Below are 20,014 nucleotides of genomic sequence, written 5' to 3' on the forward strand. Positions count from 1 at the left end.
GAGGAGGAGGGGGGGGGGGGCTCAATCAATTATCTTCCAACTGAGCATGAATCAAGAGCTTGAACTAAAAGCCCTGCGCTTCGAGGTTCATCACTTCATGATGGTGTGATGAGCTTAAAACGAGCCCGCTCCCTACTGTTTTTCATTAGCGTGTGTTAAATTGCGATGAAACGTTAGTGTGTCAAGCCACCCTACCGCCGGGCAAAGCGTTCTTCTGGAGGAAGTGGGGGGAGGGGGGGGCCGTCGAAGAAGCGGCGGGCATACTTCATAATGGACACTTTTAATTTACTTCGTCGAAACAACAAAATTCTTACACCTACCGACAGGGATAGTAGCGAGAGCCTCTTTAAAATAACGATTTTGGTCCAATTTTGTTTCTTATATTTTTCCCTCATCAATTCGCTACGAAAATATTTTAAGGAACTCATAAATACATCATAATCATATAATCATATGCACCTTTCCAACTTCAAACGTCTTTTCCTTGATTTTATAAAAATGTCGTTAAACTTCTTCATTTAGACGACATTTTTCAATTTGGAACTGCAATATCAGACCCATCCGTAAAAACGCTTAAGTGCATAGGGATAGTAATGTAGCAAAGATTGTTCCTAACCTGAACTGATTGTGAGCTAGAAATTGTAGTTCTTAATTGCGAAATTCAGTTCATTTCAGGGTTGCCACAGAATTTGGAAAATGAAATTCCCTGACATTTCCCTGATTTCCTTGACACATTTTGATGAAATTCCTTGACAATTGCAGATATGGTAAATGATTAAGGGGGACATAATTGAAGATAGTTTTCAGGCAAAATTTGTAGTTCGAAACCTCAAACCCATTTTAGAGGGCAAACAAAGGAGATTTAACAAATTTTCCCTGACATTTCCCGGTTTTCCTGACTTTTAAAATTTCCTGACTGAGGCAACCCTGTCAATTTATATTCGATCCATTAGCGTAAGTATTACAAGCAAGTCGATAGTTGCCAATAAGTACTCTCCAATCGGCGAAGCAATACAAGTTTTCGCAGAAAAAAGAGGAGGAAAAAAGAAAGACGATTGACAATCCACTGAAAGTCTTAATTGACGATAATTACTGTTGAAGGTAGCTGAGAATATGTAGATCGCAGAATGATAAAAACGGGAAAGCAAGGAGACAGTGCCCTTCAAAGCACTTCAAAACAGAGATATTCCTTGCTACTGGACACAAGTTGCGAGACCGATCAAGGTTGGAACGATTGTTACGATTGATCGATATCAGTCGTACATGATCGAGATAATGGAGATGTTGCATGTGTGAGGGATTTGCGATTTGACTGATGATATATATATAAAGTCGCTTTATAACGCACTCTGGCGTTCTACGACACCCAAGCGCCACATATGCCTGTCTTCCCAGAGGTTATCGGGCAACTGACACCGCAACATCTCTTTGTCAACGCCCTGCCGCCAACCCTTTACGGGACGTCCCCGTCGCCTCTTCCCAGGTGGTACCCAATCCAAAACTTGTTTGGGCAACCTCTCCTCCGACATTCTTTGCACATGTCCATACCAGCATAACTGCCTGGACATGACGTCGTGCACGATATCTTTCTCAACCTTCATCACCTGGCGAATTCTCTCATTACGGACACGGTCCCGTCTCGAAATGCCGGCAGATCGCCGCCAAAAATCCATTTCAGTTGCCCTCAACATTTCTTGCGTTCTTTTCGTCAAAGGCCACACTTCACTACCATAGAGCACGATACTTTTAACGATGGCGTCATATATCCGGTGCTTGTTTGCCTTTGAGATGCTCTGATCCCAGAGCACCCCGTTCAGCATCGCGATGGCTCTCCTGCCCTGGATGATCCTGTCCTTAATTGCTCTATCCATCCTTCCATCCTGATCGAGCCAAACACCGAGATACTTATACTCGTCACACTCTTCGATGCGCCGTCCATCCTCAAGCTCTATGCTTTGCCGTTGATGCGCTGCTCCCACGACCAGCTTCTCTGTCTTGGACACACTAACGTCCATGCCCCATTTCCGATATTCTTCGACCAACTTCCGCGTCATGTAATCTGCATCTTCCTCATCTTGAGCTACAACGATCTGGTCATCGGCAAAGCATAGAGTATAAAGGGTCTGCCCATCAAGGAGTGGAACGCCCATTCCTGCAACCTTCTTTTTCCATTCCTCTAAAACGTGCTCTAGGTATACCTTAAATAGTGTTGGTGACAAACAACAGCCTTGTTTTAGCCCTTTTGTGACGAAAAAACCTCCGGACAACTCTCCACGACATTTAATTTTTGCTATCGTCCCGTTATAAAATGATTTAATTGCCCCCACAAGTCCTTTGCTAAAACCCCTTTTTTCCAAGGCTTCCCAAAACTTCACTAACGGCACGCTGTCATAAGCTTTCTGAAGATCCACAAACACCAAGTGCAGCTCCTGGCTGACCGCCCTTTTCTTCTCGATGACCTGGGTAATGACTGATGATTCTTATGTAAAAATTCGTGAGAAACACGATGGTGCCACTGGTTTCTCTGAAATCAACTCTAAAGCTCAAAAAAAGCTCTCAAGTTGAGACCAAAATGGAGGGGATATCCCACCTTACCGTGAGAGTCCACGTCTACGTCAAGACAAACTCTCCATGCAAAGATACAGAGCAAATACATTGACAGGACTGCCACTTTATTTGGGGACTCCTAAAACTAAAAACACGCCAACCCTGCTAATGTATTTGCTCCCTATCTTTGCATGGAGAGTTTGTCTTGATGTAGACATGGACTCTCACGGTAGGGTGGGATATCCCCTCTATTTTGGCCTCAACTTGAGAGCTTTTTTTGAGCTTAGGAGTTGATTTCAGAGAAAACCAGTGGCACATCGTGTTTCTCGCGAATTTTTACATAAGAATCATCAGTCAAATCGCAAATTCCTCACACAAGGAGCATCTCCATTGTAGATAGACAGCTACCTTCTATCATATAGGTCATTCTGTAAATAATCTGCAAAACATCTACTCGATGGGTCAGATCGGCTGATTTGAAACAATTAATTGGTATCAATCCGCCAATCTAAGCGATTGATAAAAATATTTCCTATGACCTGTGTTCATATTACAGAAAAAAGCTTGTGGTGACGTCGACCGGACGGACATAGAGCATCGTGCTGTGCCAGAGACCTCTTGGGGCAGACCAGGACGGTGGTCGAGAGACCACGCACACAAGCAAAAACCGGTCCTAGGAAAAAAGTTTCCTCCTTGTAAGAAGGAAAGCTCTCTGGACAAGTTCAAGATTCCTATCAGTTCGTTTAACTCTCGCTGCGCTTGCATAGGTTGTTTGCGATGAATTCGACCTAAAAATATTGTTTTTTCGACAAATCGTCGCACGGTCGCAACGAATCCCGAAATTTTCCGCTATCTCTTTCGTTCGACAAATCCCGGTATTGCCTGGTTTCTCCATGATTCGGTGGCCGTGCTCATAGTACTGCCGTGCTAAAGAAGAACGCCGTATGAGCCTTCAGGCGTTGCAATATTTCTTCCAATAAAAAACGAATTTACTTGGAAAATTGTGAGGATCATTACTCAAATTTTTCGGACGATTTGGTTCGCAATTCAATCTAAAATATCTGAAAAATTCAAGGAAAAATATTCATAAATTCCTTAAAAAATACGTGTTTCATTCGAGGAAATTTGGCAACTCTCAAATGTCCATAAGACGTTCTTCTTCAGCATGCCAGAGTAGCTCCTTTAACAGCTTCTGCTCCTCAACATTTTCCTGAGGATATAGGACAGGCGTCCTCTAATCCAGTGAGAATGAGATAGTCAGCAGAATGAGATTAGCCACAATGTTAAACCAAATAGGCCCCTCAGGCCCCAAGTAAAGAAGCTTTTCAAAGAGCGACTTGCAGTACGGCCCTTAAACACCATGATTTATTTAAACGTCATGCGATTGAACAAACGTCAAATCACACAATCTGAGCGCTGCGATCAGGTTGAAGATCGAAGTGGATCATTACATTCCCCCGCCGCTACTGATCACTGTTCACTGATTACACCCCGTTTAATGGCCAATCAAACACGGCCCGCACCCACTAATAACGCCCGATCCGTGAACGATGACGTAAGCGCGGATGACAATACGCTCGGGCGGCGGAAATAACGCCGAGCTAAGGGACAAAAACGTATGAGCGGTCAGGCGTTGCCACATTTCCTTCATCAAAAACCGAATTTACAGGGAAAATCGAGAATATTTTTCCGCCGATTTTCCCGGCAATTTGATCTAAAATATCTGAGAATTTTAGGAGAAAATATGCATAACTTTCATCAAAAATACATATTTTATTCGGGGGAATTCGGCAACGCTCGAATGTTCATACGGCGTTCTTTTTTAGCACAACAGAATGACACACGCGCAAATGCTGCCATGCCTCGAAAAAGGCTTATGAGCATTCAAAAACTTCCAAATTTTCTCAGATAAAACATTCTATTCGAAAAAAATTTAAAGATGATTTTCCTTGACATTTTTAGGTGCACTGAATTGAATTGCGAGCAAAGTTCTCTGGAAAATTCGAAGGAAAATCTTCAGAAGGTTTTCGAAAAACTCATGATTTATCGGGGTGATTTGGCAACATGGAAGGGTTCATACGATGTTTTGCCTTCGGACGGAGAACCGCAGGCGATTGTTTAACGACCCCCTGGGCCCCGTTCCACGATCCACGTTCACCGAAACTGAGGAATGAATGGGCCATACTCCTACGCCATAATGTAAATAATGATCCCATTACCAAGGCCGAGCAGTTTCAATTAATCTTCCGTTCCGCGTTCGGATTTTCTCGCGGAGTACTTGCTCTTGAGTTATATTTCGGTGCGACCGAAATTTCAGGAGCAGTTTGCGCTGCTAAACGTCTTGTTGTCACTAGGATCAAAGAAAACGACACAACCTACATGTAATTGGATAATGAGTCGGATAAGAATTGAGTTCCGATAAGCAAAAAATAACTAGATCCGTCCGAATGTCAAGATTTCTACAGTCGATGATGACGGAGATACTTGCTCTTTGAAAATAAAAAAAAACATTCTGTGATTCCATCTATAGTGATAGTGCATTCCACGCTCGTAGAAAAAAGTCTATATTTTAGCGTGTATCAGCAATTAACCGAGTATCTCATGACTTCTCGTTGTAGCAAATTTTGAAACTTCACGATGAAGATAAACATTTTCCGGATTTACACGATTTGTGGTGTTTGCGAGTTTACAATCCGAGTTCGCCTTCAACTGAGAGGGTATGCAGCGCACGTTCCTGGAAGGTGAAATAGTGGTATCACTGCTCAAGGCACATCAAGAACCCAAACCTACCCGGATATTATTTACAGTAAAGTCAATGCAATTCGTGTTCGCCTTCAACTGAGAGAGTATGCAACGCGCGTTCCTGGAAGATAAAATAGTGGTATCACTGCTCAAGGCGCATCAAGAACCCAAACCCACCCGGATATTTTTTACAGTAGAGTCAATGCAATTCGTGTTCGCCTTCAACTGAGAGAGTATGCAACGCGCGTTCCTGGAAGGCGAAATAGTGGCATCACCAATCCTACTCACAGCATCCACAAACTCGTGCAACAAAATTCTCCTGACAGTCTCTTGTCAAAATTACTGGTTCAATTTGAGGAGCTTTTGGTGAGGTTGAGAGTTGGTGTCAAATAAAACCAGAACATTGAACACGTTAGAAATAATGAACATATAAACTGGAATAAAAGTCTCTTGGGTCCGGAGTCCAGACTCGTAAAAAAATCTTACAGGAAAGGATACTCTTGATTCAATCGGATTTCTGCTTGAATCGAAAGGAATCCGCTGAAATTAGGAGGTTTGACTTTCGATTGGAGCCAAAGTCCGATTGAATCAAGATTTTTTTTTTTTTTTTTTCGTCAAACTTTTAAGAGTCCGGACTCTAGATCCGAGATACTTTTTTTACCACAGTATTCCTTGAACATAAACCTGATTCTAGCGAAATTTTACCTAGGAACGGTGGGCAAAATCCACTGTTCGAAACTCACAGGCGCCAACGCACCAAATGCGCCTAAAAAAATCGGTCATGGCGCCTAAAAATGAAGGCTCTGCGCCAACGTGACCCCTAACAATTTCCGCCTTCCTCTAAAAAAAAAAATCCTAATTTCTCTGTTTGGTTATTTTTTGAAATTTCGATACACGGCACCGGATTCTAACTTTTCATTAAATGCGATGTGATACATAGGCAAAAAGTTAATTTGGCCCCGAAAAAATATTCAATGACCCCTAAAAATCGAGCTTTATGGGACACGGCTCCTGAAGCTCAGAGCTGAATTTCGAACACTGCACTGAAAAAAATTCTCGGCGTTTTTACCAAGGTCCGTTGGTACCTTTACCATCTCACTTTCTTTTACCAATTATTGGTAATTTTACCAAAACAGACGGGTAAGCTTACCTAAAAACCGGTATTTTTACTGTTTTTTCAGGTATAAGGATACCACTTTTATTGGTAATCAATTCCCGGTAACTTTGCCATTTTATCTCGGTAGTTCTACCACAGTCGATAAAAAATATTGGCATTTTTACCAAGGTCCAGTAAAAATACCGAGAAGGTTCAATCATTTTACCGAGATTTCTCGGTGAAATTACCAATTTCATAAATGGTAATCTTACCAAGAAAAAACTGGGATCAAATAGAACCCTGAATTATTGGTAATTTTACCCTTTTCTTAATAAATACACCTAGATTTTTTTTCCAGTATGGCAAAATCGCAACTTAGTTGTCCTTGCGAAGCGCTCAATTTTCTCGACTCGATCCCGCCGCGAGGAACAGCGTGCAAACGGGACTATTAAAAGGTTGCGGAAAAGCGGGTGCAGAGTGCAGAGTCGCACAAACTAAACGGCAATAAGGTATTCGTCGTGAGCGCCGAGTCAAGGTTCCCGGGAGACGCGAAAAAATAATGGGGTACGTAACTGGAACGTACTTACGGCGAATGGGTGCGGGGTAAAATCGTCGCTAAGGGCATATCTTTATTTCCAGATGAGCCCCAGAGAGTATGGCTTTATATGTAGAATAAGGCTCACGTGGAAATGTATGTAGGAAATTGCTGGGCGCCAGAGGAAGACGGCACTGAAAGGAATGGAGGATTTAGTTACACGCGAGCGAAAGAGCAAGAGAGCCAAAGGCGAGAGGCGACATTCGCAAGAGGTATCGCATGGGCGGCCACAACACCAAAGGCATCACTGAGACCGCCATTGCCGACGTATGTGTATGTGTAGCAAAGAATTGGGAAGACTTAAGTTTTGGACATGACATCCTTGCGAAATGCCCCACGAAAAGGGGGGGAAAAAGGATACCCGAGACAACTAACTTGGAACGATAAAAAGAACGTGAAAACGAGTTAGTTGATGTATCTGCGCGCGACATGAAATGGCTGCGTTTACAATGTAAATAAGAAGATTGGAAATTCAAAAGCTGGTGAGCGCCACCAGGTGTTAGAAGATTGAGCGTGTTGTTCCTCGCTGTAAAAGAGCCTAAATGCCTCCGCTTTATAGACTTTTCATAGGAGACTTTTTAATCATCAGTGAAAACCATCAAGTGAACGTGCCAGTGGGGGAGGGGTGCATAAGACGCGTTTACTCGTGTTGAACACATTTTTTGGGAAAGCCCTGTCAACACTACTAGAAAAAGGTCACGGAACTATGCGCGAAAGTCAAGTTTCGTGGACCTATCTCTTAAGGACAATGCCTTCCATTCATGAGAAATGAACGAAAAAATTATGAAAGAACAAACACAAAATTTGGTTCAATGATTTTAACTTCCGCCGCCGCGCCGACCGCACCGTGTTTGGCGCAATGCGTGAAGTATTCACGCAGTCTTGTAGGCGCTATGCGTTTCACGCTGACCACAATAACCGCACTGTGTTTTATGCAATGCGTGTAGTATTCGTGCAGTCTTGTAGGCGCTAATATGTGTTACATGCCGATTGACGCGCCGAGGGCTTCTCCTTTTCATCTCAAGTCCTCGTCATCATTTCTCCTTAAGTCGCGCCGTTCCGGGCCAATTTGTGTGTTTGATTTCTCTCTTAACTCGACGAATTAAAGATACTGTCTTTTGTACCACTGAAAGACGACAAAATTAGAAATTACTGTACTCTCAGGAAATGAGAGATTTTGTAGCCTTTTCTCGTTTGTAATTTTTTTTTTTTCTAAATCCGATTTTTTTATACCTACATTTAAAAAAATTGCAAAATTTGCCGCCCCCTAGATTTGCCGCCATGGGCCTCAGTCCATGTGGTCACCTTCTAATCCAGCCCTGGTAGGGCTGAGGATTTTCGGGGCCTGCCCCCTTTTCATGAGAGTTTCGACCTCATGTTGCCGAAGCTGCGATATCAATATCTAAATATTGAATTTTGCGACACGTACATCTGTTTCTTGTGAATAGTCTCATTCGAACATATATAAAAGATTGGAGGATACAAGTCAAGAGAGGACAGACGAGAGATTGCGGATCTATGAGTGAGCGTGGGTGATTTCATACACAATGTTGCAGAGATCGGTGAAGCGCCGATTTTTCGCTCTTCATTTCTTTCATTCGTCTTCGAGTGACGTGGGCTTGGATTTTCAATTGCTTTTCACAGTTTATTTAACCGCGCTGATTCTATAGCATTTCTGGACCCTTAAGCACGAAATAATGAGCACACTTCTGCACGATCAATCTCGGAGAGACGGCTGTTCTGACGTGCAAAAAAAAACGCCGTATGAGCCATAAGGCGTTGCCAAATTTCCTTCGAGAAACAACGGATGTTTAGGGAAAATTTGTGAATATCTCTCCTCCGATTTTTGGGAGGATTTTCTTCGAAATTTGATCTAAAAATGCTGAAAATTCCAGGGATAAATATTAATAGCTGTCTTCAAAAATGGATATTTTCTTAGAGGAAATTTGGCAACACTCGAATGCTCATACGGCGTTTTTCCTCAGCACGGCTGTGTTATGACAAGGTCAAAAATCTGCATTAGGGATATGCTAAACGACGCCGCGCCATTTCGTCCGTTCGGGTCGTAAAAGCGAACTTCAGGAAAAGTGGGAGGGCGCATTTTAATTTATTACGCTCGTATGGTTCGGGACGTTCTCAACCGGTGTCGTTTGCGCTCAAGTCCTAATTTTGCTGAAAATTGCGAAAATTCGGTGGACCGAGGGAGGGAAACGATTAACTCTCGGCAATAAAACTGATTTGAGATCCGAGCGATAAAAATGAGGTTAGGCCCAGCACACAAAAGTGAGAGTGATTTATGCGAAAGACCCTTGTTCACCTTCTTTTTCCTTGAATTTTCGAGAAGAAAATAAAAGGACCACCCATTAATTAGGGGTATTTTTTTAACGGTCCGGGAATTTTCATCGCAGCTCAGAAAAAAATACACCTACTGCAAGAAAGCGTATGATTTGGAGAGAAAAGACGCTATGAACTGAAATAAAACGATCTCAACTTAATTTATGGGATACGTGTGAGCTTTTTCGGTCAAAATGTCTAAAACCGCTTTTTCGATCTTACGCGACGAAAATTTCCTTCATGGACGAAGGTCCCTTATCCCGTGAAAATTCAGGGTTTCTAAAAAGAAAATTTCCGGAGGAAGAAATATGCTCCTAGACGTAACAATCCCATTTTTTGCTGAAAACTAAAGTTGAAACGCGTATTTCAGCGCAAATTTTTCAGTATCGTGATGTCCTCTCGGCTCCATATGGAGAAAAAAAACTTCATGGGTGGAACCCGAAGTTTAGGTCATATCGATGGCTATCACGTATCGCCATTGCTTTGTTCCAAAATGTCTGTTCCTATTTTATTATTTCGAGAGAGAAACAATTCAACTGGGTATATATTTTGAAATTTCTGCGGACTATTCTGGTAATAGAGAAGAAAAATCAAGGAAGATTTCTGGAAATCAAGTTGCCAATTTTTTGAAGAAAAAATAAAGTATGATCGGAAGTCTGCGACGTGCCAAACGGAGAAACGCGGTTTCGCATTTACGCCATCATTATGGATCTCTGAAGCTTTCGGATAGTGCATCCGAAAATTTGCGGTCCAGCTGCCGAGGTTCGGGAAATACATCTGAAGTACTTCGGTTACCTCCTTGAAAGTTCAAACCGGAGTACTTCAGACGAATTTTCCGAATTTCCGCGGCTCCTGGAGATCAAGTTTCCCGGATGCACAATCCGAGAACTTCAGAGATCCGTATAACCTGAACTTCGAACCCTAACACGAAGTTGTTTTCTCCGTGGTGCATATCGACGGTGTAAGTCGGCAATCACATAGCTCGGTTTGCGACGTCGCGTCGCAGACTTCCTGTCATACTTTATTTTTTAAACGGGAAACTACTCAACGGCAATTCTTTAAAACTGCCGTGATTTTTCTTCTCTGTGCGAAGAAAATTCTGCAAAAACTTCAAGGAATGATGTCGATTTGCTCTCCTTTGAAAAAATACATACACTGAAAAAAAAAAACTGCTAAAATTAACACATGAAATGGTGAAAAAAGGTGACAACTCATCAAAATAGATTAAGAACACCGGGTTGATTTTACTAATTTGGTGATTTGTCACCGTATTTTAGCAATTTTTTTTTCAGTGTAGAGGCGGCGATTTCCAGACACCGCAAACGAAATATATGAGTGCGGACTTAAGCCGTCGATATTCAGTATTCACTTTAACATTAGAGATACGTAAAAACAGTCAAGTTTAGGTCGCTGAGATGAACTTGACCTCCCCTCAATGTGCGCGGTTATTGCACTGAAGCCTCCGCGGAGACTTCAACCGCGGAACCGGGGAACAAGGGGCCAATCGCAGGCTCAAGAATGCATACCCAAAATTTAAAAATAAGTCAGCGGGGACCCGCGGAACTGAACTGAGGTGTTGCATCATTGTGGCGGTCCTGGACTCGGATCTTCGAGGTCGCATTCAGTTCCGCGAGGGCACGTTATACCAGGACCGGGAGGCCCCCGAATATCACCGTAAGTGGGGACCCAGCGAGGTTTTTCGAGAGGGAGAGCGCCCTTGGTTTCGCCCCCCCCCCCCTCCCCCCCGGCCCCCGCGGCTCGGCCAAGCGCGGACGCCTGCTCCTCGTCCAGGACACAGGACGTCATCTGCTGCGACCGAATGCGAGGGGGACCGTGTCTCCAGCTGAGGGACCTAATTACCTATCCTCCAGCTTCACTTCCGCGCCACTTAACGGGCAGCGTGAAACCGTGGTGAGGCTTACGACGGATATTTGGCAGAATATCCTCTCAGCACAGAGTACATTTGTGGTAATTTTTCCGATTGTCGTAGCCGCACGAATCAGATCTCAAACATCTGGCAGCATCGCACAGCAGCTGAGCAGGATAGCCATGCTCCCTCTTACTGATGCATAAGCGTCCGGCCCACTTACAAACTGGGGCTCTCAAATTGGCACCAACTCTTCTATTTCTCAGCCATTTCTACACGGAATTCCTTGAAAATTTCAAGATCTGATCTGTGATGTATCTCGGATACATCGGTTACCTTCAAAGATCGTCGGGTCGACGATCTTTGAAAGGCAACAGTCAACAGTTCCATCGATGAGCCTCTTTGAAGACCCTAGTTTGAAGGTGGGTTTGAAGTTGAGTTTGAAGGAACAAACAAGTCGTGGGAGATGGAGCTATGCTCCTGATCATTTTAAACAAACTTATGCACTTCATGTGTTCAAAAATGGGTTCTACTTCCATGTCATAATTTTCTTCCTACCTTTAAAAACCGAAGACACAAATTCACTCATTTTTCTTAAATATGCCTCATAGTTTTCTCGACGTTGCCACATACTACAGAAAATTATATGTGCGAAAATGATTTTGTGCGGCAACGATAATCGGAAAAATTATCAAAAATGTACAGTAGGTACAATTTTTGAGCGGAAATTTTACTTTGTTTTAAAGTTCATATCAATCATTTTATAAATTGACTTTTTAGGAAGAATTTATATTTTTATAACGGAATTGATTTTTCGAGAGAAAAAAATTATTTTTGTAAAAAAAAAAATGAGAATTATTGAAAGGAAAATTAGACTTTTTTAAAAAAAATAAAATTGATCTTCGTAATTTTCTTTCTTGAACGTTGTAGGTGGGTAATCGTTAATTTTTGTAAAAAATTTGGTATGCACAATTAGTTTCATTAAAATATGCAGAAATTATGAGCACGTTGGAAAGAAAATGATAATGAAATTCACATCAAGCGATTCCAAAATTTTTCCGAAAAAAATTGCCGTTAACTTCGACAAAAAAATCCGTTTTCAACGGAACGAACGTGGCTAGACTACGATAGAACCAGCCACGACCTACGCAATCCAACTCGTAGCCGTGACGTTGGCCCCCCGACGATCTGATTGCCGAATTCTCAGTGACGGCTAGTCAGAGCCCACCATTCATAAGCCGGGCGAGAGAGCGTCCACGTTCAAATGCGCTTACACAATCGCCCGAGCCCGCGTGTGGCTATGGATGCACGATGGCCGGAATCTTTATGACACTCCCAAGGTTGAAGCTTAGATATACAACATTAAGCTCTGAATCAGCAAGGAATCCATGTTGGCACCTTAGACTACCCGACCTTTATTGGGCTCCTTGCTCAGATGCTACTTTATCAACAGCCCCCCCCTCCCCCCCCCCCCCCCCCCCACAACAGGTTGATACATCGATACAATTTCAAACGAGGACTCCAAGCCTTCAGTAGCAATCACCGATGAAAGTTTACAGGATTAACAAAAATTCTACTGTCGGAGACAGCTGTTTGACTAAGTATTTGCATTTGTACCGGAAGTGGGTCAGTTACAGGCCATTGGAAGTCCATTATGCAAAATGGGGAAAATACGAAAAAAATTCAAAAATTGAAAATATAGTCTACTCTTTTGTGCTGTGCTGAGGAGAAACCACTCAGATGCTACTTTATCAACCGCCGCCCCCCCTTCCTCACACCAGGTTGATACATCGATAAAATTTCAATCGAGAACTCCAGGCCTTCAGTGGTAATCACAAATGAAAGTTTACAGGATTAACAAAAATTCTACTGTCATGGACAGCTGTTCGACTAAGTATTTGCATTTGTACCGGTAGTGGGTCAGTTACAAGCCATTGGAAGTCCATTGTGCGAAATGGGGAAAATACGAAAAAAATTCAAAAATTCAATATATAGTCTACTCTTTTGTGCTGTGCTGAGTAAAAACCACGTGTGAGCCCTCAGGCATTGACAAATTTCTTTGGGTAAAATATGAATTTATTGGGACAGTCGTAAATATTTTGAAATCAATTTTTCAGACAATTTTGTTTGCACTTTTAATCTAACAAATAATATGAAGATTTTAAGGAAAAATAAGGATAGCTTTCTTCTAAAATTAAATTTTATCAGGGGAAATTTGGAAACATTTGAATATTTATACGGCATTCTTCCACAGTTCTGGACAGTTAAAAATCTTGTCCTGGGACAAGCATGCACATATTCATTCCTGCATGATAAGGACATAAGTACACACGAATGAGGAATGTCGAGAAAAAGTTTTCACTCCTGTACATAACATACTGAATAAAAAAAGACTTCAATCCCATCAAAGAAGTGACGGCTCCGAAAAATGTAAACAAACTTATCTCAGTTCATTCTTCCACGCTAAATATATAAGTTTTGTTAGATAAATCAAGTCTGATACATAACAAAACTAAGCAAAACTGTGAGCCAGAGAACTAAGTATCACAAAAAACTTGAGAGGCAATCAGGCCGCCTTAATTATGGTGCAAATAATGTTCACGTGTGGTCAAGCAGCAAGACAGTTTCTGAATAACTTTTTCAAGTAGCTCATTCCTGAAAAGGATATTGCTTACATTCGTAGTGCAAACAACTTGAAAGGACATGCACCCCTAATTAGAGAACCATTCACCCTCTTTCAGCAAGATGGTACTGAAAATTTCTAAAATCTAAAAAAACACATGGTGTGATTGATTTAAGGTTACGCTCACACGCAACTTTCGAGTGTATAAATATCACCATCAATGGATTATTTCAGAGGACGTATTATGATTTGTCTTGTGTGAAGCAAAAACTTGCATGGTAAAAGATATTAGTTCATCCTTAGTTTCAAGATTTATCTGAAGGGAAAAAATTGAGAATAACATTTGACGGGTGAAAACTTGAAAGTCAATGAGAGGAAGGTTTGTAAACTCAGTGAGAACAGAAATATTTTTTTAGAAATTGAAAATGAGCTCGAAATTGCAGTCAAGACACTTTCAATTTTTTAGGACCAAAATAATTTTTTTTCTTTCGGAATATGTTACGAAAATCCCGGGGGGAAAGGATGGGGCTGGGGGGAAACATGCGTTGCCATGGTCATGTGTCCGTATCAACAGACACAGTAACAAAATCGATTCGTTTTAATAGGTGGATCTGGGTGTACTCACAAAATCATTACCGATAAGAGACAAACACTGACAAATCAAGAAAAGTTACGAAAACGCGACGGGAAAAATCAACACACGAAAAACTCCGAAACATAAACAAAACCACACCGCGACATATGTGCAAAAATACTTCGCGATTGAGAGCGAAACACACAGCGATACCTCTCAGTATCCTTAGAGCTCCGCGCGATCACTAATTCACTTCATTCCTGAACACATGGAGATCAGCATTCGCGGACCGGTGCAAAGACATTTCGCGAATCGCGTAAAAAGAGAAGGAGTGATAAAAAGTGCAAGCACGAATAACAAAACAACAATGCAATGCTGCGAAGTAGTAAGGTTATGTTGTGCAACGAGTAGTCCCAAACGTGTTCGTCAGAGGGCACCACACAGCTGATCCTGCGAGTTCCCGCCAAATAAAGCCGCCAAATTCAAATTAGTGGCGCGCTTTTTAAATTGTCGCTCCTGCTCCGATTGTCCGCAAAATGTCACGGCATTGTCAGTAGAGGACTGGTCCGAGAGAAAAGTCTTAAATTATTTACAGGTTTTCCTTTGCGCGTAAGTTGCTACTGTTTTAAACGTTTTGAATGTTTACAAACAGCTTTATCTTTTAAATATTTTACATTTTCCGAACCATGTGACGTGAAGCAGTCCTTAGGCATAAGTTTAGACTGTCCTCCGCCATTTACATCAAATTTATCACTCGTGACCTTGCTAAGGTGCATCAGTCCCTCAATTTAAATTTGTAGGAATTGATGCCAGTATTTTCTTACTATGCGTCTATTTTGTTCAAATTATATTTATTTATTCATTTATCTGATCATTTTTTTTTTTTCATCTATATTTTCTTAATTTATTTTCAAATATGACTAGCAAGAAACTTCACATTTACACGGTACCTAAGCGGCGTGGCCCCCTGACCGGTTCGCGATCCGAACCCCCCCCCCCCCCCCCCCCCCCCCCCCCCGGAGCGCTTATCACTTCAGGCGTTATGCGTTATACTTCACGCGTAGTTATATGTTATAGAGTATGACTTTAAAAAGCATGCGTACATCGCTTTAACTTTTGTTGAAAATTACACAACACATTTGAATTACAAGAGAGATTGAACCTATCATCGTTAATGTATAATACATGGTTCCTGCGTGCGATTGTTGAGACTTAATCTCAAGCACTTTCTGAATCTTTGACTCATATGTGTTGGTTGATTTCCTTTTAAAAATGTGCTGCAAACGGAACACCGAAGTCAAAATGAATGTTTTCATACTGAAACATCAAATATTGGCATCCTGAACAATCGATTTATCGATTTCAATAATTTATACGTGCAAAAAGGAGGTTTGGTCCATACAGTTTTGTTTATGTCATAATAAATGCACGAATTCAGTTACTTTCTCTGTGAGATCCATAACTTGAGATGTGAAAATCACTGAGAGAAAAAGTCGATATAAGTGGTTGACTTGATGAACCACGAGGGTTTGTTGACGTTTCAGCGACATTTATTCAGTTTTCTGTTGTGTCTAGCGTGGAAAGAGACCACGTGATGGATCGTTAACAGATCTCTCACAAATAACTCACCTAAGCCTCAGCACTGTAGCCTAATTGCGGAATAAATACCATTTTATGTAACTGTATTTATGTTTTATACGGATTTTAGACGGAATTTTTTTTAAAAAAAATTAAATGATTCGTTAGAGGAAGGCTAATTTGAGGAAAAATCTATCCTCGGAAATATTCGGAGTGAAGGCCGTACATTCCGCTATTCTTTACATCAAAAGGATTTTTCAGTAGAAATTTAAATAAAATCACAGTTAAATATCGAGTATCCGGTTTGGTCTAATACGGACATTCGATTACCCAGTCTGATTTTGCAAACATGCCGTAGTATAATTTCGTGCGAAAGCCCGATTTTTTCGCAGTTGGAGTCATGAATCCTGCTATGTAACAGATTGTAAAAAGGAGGAAAATTGATTTAGAGGATGATTTAGAGAGAGCCCTCAAGGCTATATACCAGTGTTGAAATAAAATGTTTTAATTTTCAACTTGAGGCAAAATACAAGTTGAGTATCAATCAACTAGCAAGTAAAAAGAAAACTATGAGCTTCATCTCAGAAAAGATGTCTCATTTAATCCTCTTATGACGAAATCGGCTGGATGAAAGAGTTTCAAGTCCAATATTTCGTATATGTCGAAAAATTTTTAAAAAAGTTCAAAAGAGGCTGAGTTAAATACGTTGTATATAAACTCATCCTAGGGCCTATGTGAGGAAAAAGTATTGATGAATTATTTCCATCGGTAGCAATGAAGGATATTATTGTTTGGACTCGATGTGGCACAAACTGTTTTAACGGAGATTTTTCGCAATGACGTTGCAATGGATTAAAAGTAAATCCAATCAGCGGAAAGTTTAACTGGTGCCCAGCCAAAATAGTTTCAGTTTCATTCACATGGTTGTTTCGACGCTGAAACTTAACCTCAAAATTGATTAATTTGACGGATTCACGTTTCTGATTGGCCGTGTGATGCGTTTCGCGACCGGTGTGGCGTAAAATGTATAATTGGGTCCCGGATCTTTGATGCATGCACGGAGGCGTACTGGGATGCAGCAAGGTTTGACACCTCCCCGCGTTTTGTAAACACTTGGGCGCACGCCGTTAGCGTCGTTAATGACGTCACAGCGTCGCGACGCGTCAGGATTAAAAATTACAGCCCAAACCAGGCGTTGCCAATTCGTCAACATTTGTCTTAAAACTCGAGGAAATTTATGACAAATACAGCGGAGAACCAATTTTGACCCAATCACGCACGGTTAGAATAAAAAAATCGCTCCAAAAGTGGCCGTGGGTAGTGTGCGAGTGAACCTCAAAAACAGGGGCCCGTTCTCAAAAACACGGATCCATTGGATCAGATTCAGACTGATCCGACCCAAATCGAAAATTTGTTTGACGATTGATCCGATCAAAATTGAAAATTTGCTTGACGATTGATCTGATCAAAATCGAAAATTTGTTTGGCGATTGATCCGATCAAAATCGAAAAATTGCTTGACGATTGATCCGATCAAAATCGAAAATTTGTTTCGGGAGCAATCAAATCTGGCAATATCTCTCAACTGCACATATGTAACTAACAAAAAAACTATATCCATTGTGACATGGTTCCTGCATGCATGTATCTTCACGGCTCTCAGCAAGCTGATTTCAAAATCGATAAACAAATCTATAGACTAAGAAGGCGAAGGGAAAATTGAGCAATTCTATTGGTTGAAACGGACGGTTTTTATAGACTATGGGGGGGGGGGGGGAAATATGAATTAACTACAGGGTCTCTCGTGGGTCACCGTCAGAGAGGCTTTTTATCTCATTAATTTGTCCATTGAAACCATCCGCCACCAACAACAGGATCGCTCTAGTTTTCCTTCGTCTTCTTTGTCTATCAATTTGTCTATCAATTTCAACAGTCAGATTGTTGACAAGCACTTGAAATTTTGTCACTGGACCAGAATAGACTGCGGAGGAAAAGAGGTATGTGGTTAGTCGGGTTGTCACCAGTTCTCATTGTCGTTCCTACGTCGGGTGGAATTCATGACATGCTATCGGGAACTTAGGGGATGATTTTATATTGCCTTTGATTCCTTCCAAAGTAGGCACGGAAAAGAGAACGACTGACAAGAGAACGGCTGTTACTTCAGGAATGTAATCACATATCTTCATTCCACATTAGTCTTTGTGCGATCAACAAACATATAATTTCAAACATCGGCCCGGTCAAGAATGGAGACAGTTCATTTTAATTTAAATGAAACCATTGAATGATCGAAACGAACAAGTTATCAAAAAGTATGTATTCAGCTATGAAAAATTCTTGCTCGATTATGTTTGTTTTTTTTTTTTCGGGAGATACTTGGAAAAAAGGTAGGGGTTTTGGTATGGACATTCCCAATTAATTTCGCTTGTGCCTCAATTAATAATTGTGGTGCTACCCCCAATTGGACCGAGTTCACCAGAAAGGAACCAAGCCGCATGAAGTTGAAACTGAGAGAAAGAGGTTTGAAGTTTTATTTCTGCGTAAGGCTCAATGCAGAAAATTAACTTGAATCAATCTCTTCACAATTTAAACTAATTCCTTTTTGTCGACATTCAGTTTTTGGCAGGAGAAAATATACGGTTAGTGGAACTCGAAGACATTCTTGACTCAACTTTTTCGAAAATGTGGGTTGGTTCTTTTTTGATAAACTTGGTCCAATTAATTGTGGTAGCATACCAATTAATTGGGTTACTAGTACTACCCCATCTTGAGTTGCGACACTACCACAATCGGCTTGCATGTTGTAAAATTTTGCTAGAACAAAAATGAGGGATGTTTCATATTGAAAATGGCTCAAAAATAACAATGCACTCCTAACTTCACAATCTGCGTAAGAAATTTGCATTTTTTTGAGCTTCCCGCTTCAAAAGCGATCCTATGCCACAGGTGAACATTTCGTTAGAGGGAACAACCTATCGCGAAACAACCTAGTGTGGAAGGGTTGAATGGAACAACTCCTATGACAGAATATTCACCAGTGCTGTAGTATCGATTTTGAAGCAGGAAGCTCAAATTAAACGCAAATTTCTTACGCACATTGTGAAATTAGGAGTGCATTTCATACTTTGCCAATGCGCTCATAGTTACTTTTGAGCTTTTATCCATAAGAATAAACTTTTATTTTTGCTCCAGCAAAAGTTTTCAATAGGCCAAATAATTGAAAATGCCCATATCATCCAACAAATGAATTAGTGAGTTCGAAAACACACCAACTCGGAAAAAAAAATTGTTTAGGAAACACCTAAAACTGCGCAGCGGGCGAAGAAGTTAGTTTAAGAAAAACCTTTTTGGTGCCAAAGGACAAGTACTTAGAGACTTTGTAAAGCACCAAGTTGAAATCGATACACCATGTTTGATGACAGAGAATTAAGCGTTTAAAAATTTCCGAGTTGGCGTGTTTTCGTTCTCACCGACTTTCAGATACTGATTTTTCATAGTCTGCCCTGAAAAATTTATATTTTTTGACCTGAATAACGCTTGAATATTTATTTATATAACTTGTTGGTATAAGGTATACTGAACCGAAAAAAGAAAACCGCAAAATCGGATGGTCACCCGTTTCAAAATTGGCCAAAAATTGGAATTTCCAATGAAACACTTAGATTCTTCCCTTTTCCCGTCGCTATTTCAAGCACTTCCGATTGCAATTTCAAAATTTCCTTTTGCGTGCAGATGCTTCTATCCATAAGTGAATTGCATTTTGCAAAAAGGAACCTCTAGCATTGCGATGTTGCTAAGATTGTGCAACTTCTTTTGTCTTGGAGGAAAAACCCGATTATCCATTAATAGTTTCTATTTTACTCGCTAAAAACTGTAAATTTAAGACAAAAATTACCATCTAAATTTCATGGTTTTTCACGATTTCCGCAATTTTATTGCAAAAGATGAAGTTGCACAATCTTAGCATCATTGCAATGCTAGTGGTTCCTTTTTGCAAAATGCAATCCAAGTGTTACTAAACCGTAAAAAAGTGAAAATCGAAGAAAATCCGAGTTGGT

General features: G+C 41.0%; 1 protein-coding gene across 2 annotated transcripts in view; it reads right to left on the bottom strand.

The window, feature by feature from the left end:
• Positions 1–14,751, bottom strand: part of LOC109035280 (uncharacterized) — a 250,496-nt gene extending 235,745 nt beyond the window's left edge. For both annotated transcript variants that reach the window (XM_072302795.1, XM_072302794.1), the window contains exon 1: positions 14,430–14,751. The gene's annotated coding sequence lies outside the window, so the exon portion shown is untranslated. The remainder of the gene's footprint in view (positions 1–14,429) is intronic.
• Between the last annotated feature and the right edge of the window lie 5,263 nt (positions 14,752–20,014).

Source organism: Bemisia tabaci, chromosome 7 (genome assembly GCF_918797505.1).
Source record: "Bemisia tabaci chromosome 7, PGI_BMITA_v3".
Classification (NCBI taxonomy): domain Eukaryota; kingdom Metazoa; phylum Arthropoda; class Insecta; order Hemiptera; family Aleyrodidae; genus Bemisia; species Bemisia tabaci.